The sequence below is a fragment of the Cajanus cajan genome, chromosome 1 (assembly GCF_000230855.2).
Source record: "Cajanus cajan strain Asha chromosome 1, NIPB_CcT2T_4, whole genome shotgun sequence".
Lineage (NCBI taxonomy): Eukaryota > Viridiplantae > Streptophyta > Magnoliopsida > Fabales > Fabaceae > Cajanus > Cajanus cajan.
In genome coordinates, this window is record NC_138517.1 from 76646123 (window position 1) to 76651544 (window position 5422).

General features: G+C 30.8%; 1 pseudogene; it reads right to left on the minus strand.

The window, feature by feature from the left end:
* Positions 1 to 1357: 1357 nt before the first annotated feature.
* Positions 1358 to 3501, minus strand: LOC109804944 (subtilisin-like protease SBT1.5 pseudogene; annotated as a pseudogene).
* Positions 3502 to 5422: the final 1921 nt, after the last annotated feature.

The window sequence follows — 5422 nt, forward strand, 5'->3', positions numbered from 1 at the left end:
TAATTTATTGAAAAACTTATCTCATTTTTTTTATTGTTTTCTTCTATAAGTGCGTTTTTTTTTTCAGAAAAATTTACCTCAACAACCCTTAAATTACATTTTCAAGACTCTAGTATTGACAACAACAAAAAAAGATTTTGACATCCTAATTTTTTTTCTTTTTAAAAATGAGGTTCTCTGACTAATTTAATCGTCTAATCTGTCCGTTGTCTTAATATCTAATATCTAATATTCAATAAAGATGTGTACGTAATAATACAAGAGATATTAACACATTTTTGTTAAATACTAAAACGTGCCCGATGAAATTAAAATAGTAAAGAAATAAATTCTCCTGAAAAAAACAAGGCCACCAAAATCGAATTTTAAGCAGAAGACCAAAGTTGTAATGAAGATAAAAAAAGCTTAGGTTTGTGTCTCCTTCTTATGGGCAATAAAGGAAAAGCATTAAAAATGAAAGGAAGGGTTAGGACGAAAGAGGTTGGAGAATGGAGCCCCATAAAATAAAAGTTCAAAAGGACATTTTGGCTTGATACTAGGAAACAAAAGGACAAAATAGTTCGAAGTTATTACAACATAAGAGGAAGCATGGGTAAAACTGGAACATAGCTAAAAAACAAAACAAAAATTTGTCCCCCATTTTTGGTCAACCACTATCATTCTTTCTTTTCTCTCTAACCTAGTTCTTCTTCATGTATAATATTCATATTAATATTCATGAGTAAGCAAAGCAAAACCAGCGTGTCAATTTGTTGCTCCTTTCTGACCATGACGAGAACCAGACGCTGTGGGCCTCATTGCAGCCACATAACACTTCTCATTCTCAACACTCTCTTCCTCATCCATGAAAATCTGCTTGCACCTGCACTCCACGCTGCAGAACGCCCTGTCCCCTCTTCACACATTCATGTTTATATATATGTCAATGAATAATACACCCCCAGAAAAAGATCTTGGCTTTTGTCAGAACAAAGAGTTACAAAAGCATATATTATATATATTATAGCTAGACTAAAACAAGATCTGGGTTTCAAGTGAAAGTGAAAAGAGTCAGAAAAAGAAAACATATATATATATATATTTATCTGTATATAGGTAGCTAGCTAGGTTTAATATTGAAGGATGTGACTCACTTGTACATGTAGATGTCTTTCCCTGGCAAGAGTCTCTTGTTGCAGAGAAAGCAATGGTCTAGGAACGTTGGTTCCTGAAAAGGAGAGATGTTATGGATGGATGATGAAGGAGAGTGTTTGTTGATTGTGCTAAGCATGGTTGTTTTGTTAATCACTTGTGGAGTCTTGTTGTTGCTAACACTGCTTCTTTTCTGTGCCTCTAAGACTACACTCAGACCCAGCATCTTTCATATGCTTTCTCTTCTCTCTTTGATGATTGTTTTGGAGGAAAGGAAAGGAAACGATGAAGTTTAGTTTTGGAGATAGTACAAAGGTAGAGGAGAGGAGAGGAAGGAAAGAAAGAGGGGTCAATGGGGTGGGTCCCCTACAGCTATGGGGCAGTAACAAAGATCAATGATTTGACTGCTTTTGCTATTCTACTGCCACGTATAACTTTTGCAGTTTCCATTTCATTTTCGGCTTAATTTTGCCCTCAGTTATTTTCTTGCTTTTGTCTGCTAGTGTTAATGTTCTGCTTCTGCTACCAACACTCCAACACTTTTGGCTCATTCATCCATATATCAATAATCCATTCATAATAATCTCTCTGTCATATGATATTCGTATTGTAATTTTCTATACGCATAATTTATTTTCTTTTGTATTTTTTAAATAAAAAAGATTACCAAGGTAATCTTATAGATTATAAAGATTACAAAAGATCGAACTTAGATTTCATACTTATAATATGGGAATTCCTTTTCCCAAACGCTAAGTTAAACCTAGCAGTTTACAATTTTTTTTTGTTTATTCTTATGCTACTGTGATCGTACAGTTTTTTTGTTTATTCTTATGCTACTGTGATCGAAAAATTTTAAAAATTCAAAGAATTTTAAAATTTTAATTTATTTTATTTTATTTTTCACATTTTATTAAATATTTTATTTAGATAAATTAATTTAAATTTTTAGTTTGGACAAGACAATTTAATTTACTAGAATGTTTTTAAATATATATATTAAAAATTTTAAATTAAACTTTATAAAATAAACATTAGTCAATTTTAAATATTTAATAATTTTTAAAAAAATATTAGACAATAGTAATTTAAAAAAAAATGAATATTCAATAATTAAAAAAACTATTGATATTTTTTAGGCTAAATTATAATTTTAGCTCCTCTATTTATTTTGATCTCACTATTTTTAAATGGGTTAATTTGATCCTTTCTTTTTTTTAAATGTCCAATACTATCCTTCCGTCTAAATTGACACTAATAACGTTAATAAAATTGAATGAAAGAACAACATTGAATATAGTTTATAAATTAGAGGACTAATTGAACCATTTATAAATAGTAAGAATAAATTGAGCATTCCATAAATAGAAGAAAAAAATTAAACAAAAAATCATCTAAAATTATTTTGTCTAGATAAATTTGAATTTTCTTTTATCTATTTAATAATCTCTTTTATTAAAAAACTTTATTTCGTGATATTTTTTAGGGATTACTACTATACCCTCAATTAATGAGGAGTTTTGGTACTGTATTTGATGTGTATGTGTACATCATTTAAATGTCATGTTAACCTTTCAAATAAATTTATATTTTTACTTAATTTTTTTTATATTATTTGGGGAGGTCAGAGATGTATCTACGAATCTCGTCATCCCTGGTGGAGCCCTCCGAGGTGGCGGGGAGGACATGGCACTTAATAACCAAACCTTCGCCATCAAAGGGTCTATTGGTCAAAATCATGCCAACTTCCCCCGCCTTCTTCACCACTTGCCCTTTCTCAGTTCTTGAATTAACGTCTCTGTCGCACACCACAATCCTCCCTTTCATGGACTTGGGATCCAATGAATCTTCCAAGCAGAGAGAGGAAGAGTACTCGTCAGAACCCACATAAACCAACGAGTAGAGTCGTCCTGGAGTTAGACCTAGTCCACCATACACACTCACGCCGCCAATCACCTTGTCGTTCCCTAGCATAACATTCGCTAGGAAATCTCTGTCTATGCTTCCTTCGCCCATGGTCATCACCCAGGGTGCCACATTGTCATCGTCAGGCCATCAGGGTCGTCGTTCCCTACGGAGGCAAAGATGAAAGCGCCAACCTCATTGGCTTTGAAGGCCCCCATGACGATGACGTCCAGATGGTAGGGCACCACCACGCCCCCCACACCAAGGGAGATCACGTCCACATTGTCAACCACGACGGCGTCGAATGTAGTCAGGATGTCAAAGTCATAGTTGTTGACATTCCAGCACACCTTGTAGACGAGCCTTCACTAGTGACCAAGCCCAATTTGTGATTAAGCATGCCCTTGGTGATCTGTTTGAAGACAAATCAAGAGCCTTCTTTCCACACATTATCTCCAAAACCATACCAAACCTCACGAGAACACGAGCAATAGAAAAAAAACAATAATGAGTCTGAATTCGAGTGATAACATAAATAATAAGTGGAAATAATGAAAAAGAAATTTTAATTGTAGGCGTATATGTTTAAGTTAGGATTCTCAAAAATAAAAAAATATATATATAATTTTTTAATAAAATAAATCAGGAACTAAATTGAAATATACAAATACAAAATGATGATGTGACTGAAAATTGATAATATGTCCAAAAGTCAAACAACAGTTCCAAAAACCTCACAAAGAAGATTCAAATTTACCAAAACAAAAGATTTTAAATAAATTTTTATTCAATTTGATTCTACTATTTTTAAAATGTTCAATTTGATCCCACTATTTTTAAAATGTCTAATTTAGTCCTCTAATTTTTTAAAAAATGTTTAATGTTGTTCTTTCATTTAATTTTGTTAATGTCATTAGTACCAATTTAGAAAAAAAAGTAATATTAATCATTTTTAAAAAATTAAAGGACTAAATTGAATATTTTTAAAAAATGTTCAATTTAGTCCTTTAATTTTTTAAAATAGTGAGACTAAATTTAATCTTAAAAAGAAATAGAAAACTAAAAATATAATTTAGCCTATTTTTTATGTCGATATTGAAAGAGAAAAGAGAGAGGTAAAAAAAATAAATAAAAAGGAAAGAAGACAATGAGAGAATTTTAAAAGCATTTCACTCTAAATAATTATACTATTTTAAATAATTTTACAAGCACTAGAATTTTAAATTCTTTATAAATCTTTTATCCAATCAAAATATTTCACTCTAAAGCATTTGAAATTTTTAAAAAGAATAATTTTTTCTCTTAAAATCCCCCATCCAAATAGAATATTATAATATTTAGTATTTAGATAACTTAATTTATGAATTTAAAACTTAAGACGACTAAAATTACATAATTAAAATGCATGAGAACCAAATATAATTAATTTTTTATGATATTTTATTTCATTATTTATATTATATTAATTATCTTACATATTATTTCGGTACAAAACTTAAGGTAGTTCTATCTAGAGCATGAAAGTGAGATCCCGTCAAATAACTTTCCTATCTTTGCTTAGTCTCCACATTATATAATATTAGAGTTATATCTTTTGATCTTTTCAAATTGGATCTATTTATATCTTTTAGCTTATTTATCTTATGTTTTCATAAAATCGTTTATCATGACATATATTACCTTTTCTAGTCTGTTTGGATAGATGCTCTTATTGATTAGTATATCATTTGATAATTTCATGGGTCAAGCCTATAAACTCGGAAATAGATAGATTATTTGTCTATTTCATTAAGATGATCGGTAGATTGACCTACAATAGATCGACCAAGGGTCTAGCAAGATACACTTAAATTCATATTCTTATTGAAAACTCTGTCATCTTATGGTCCAATGGGCTAAGCCCATAAGCTTTCAGAAAAAGACTAAGTTTAATTAGTATTTAGATGATTTGCAAAACGTGGATCAACCATGGTAGATCAATCATGGGCTTATGATGGTTAACAATCATTCAAGCTTAAGCGCAATAACGCATCTAAGTTGATAAATTAAAAATGTTTAAGAAAATCTAGATTGACCCAACATAGATTGACAATGGGCTTTTGATGTTCCACAACCTTTCAGGCTTAAACGTAATAGCACATAAAGGTTAAGCTGATAAATTGAAAATGATCGACCCAGCATAGACCGATAGTGGGCCTATAACGGTCTACAACCCTTCAACCTTAAGTTCAATAGTGCATAAAAGGCTAGGCTGATACATTGAAATTGATCAGCCCAATATAGATCGACGTATAGAACCTATGAATGGAATAAGAAAAGTCATTTTATACAAATTTAATATATATATATATGTGTGTGTGTGAATTTTGAAAGCATCATTGCGTAT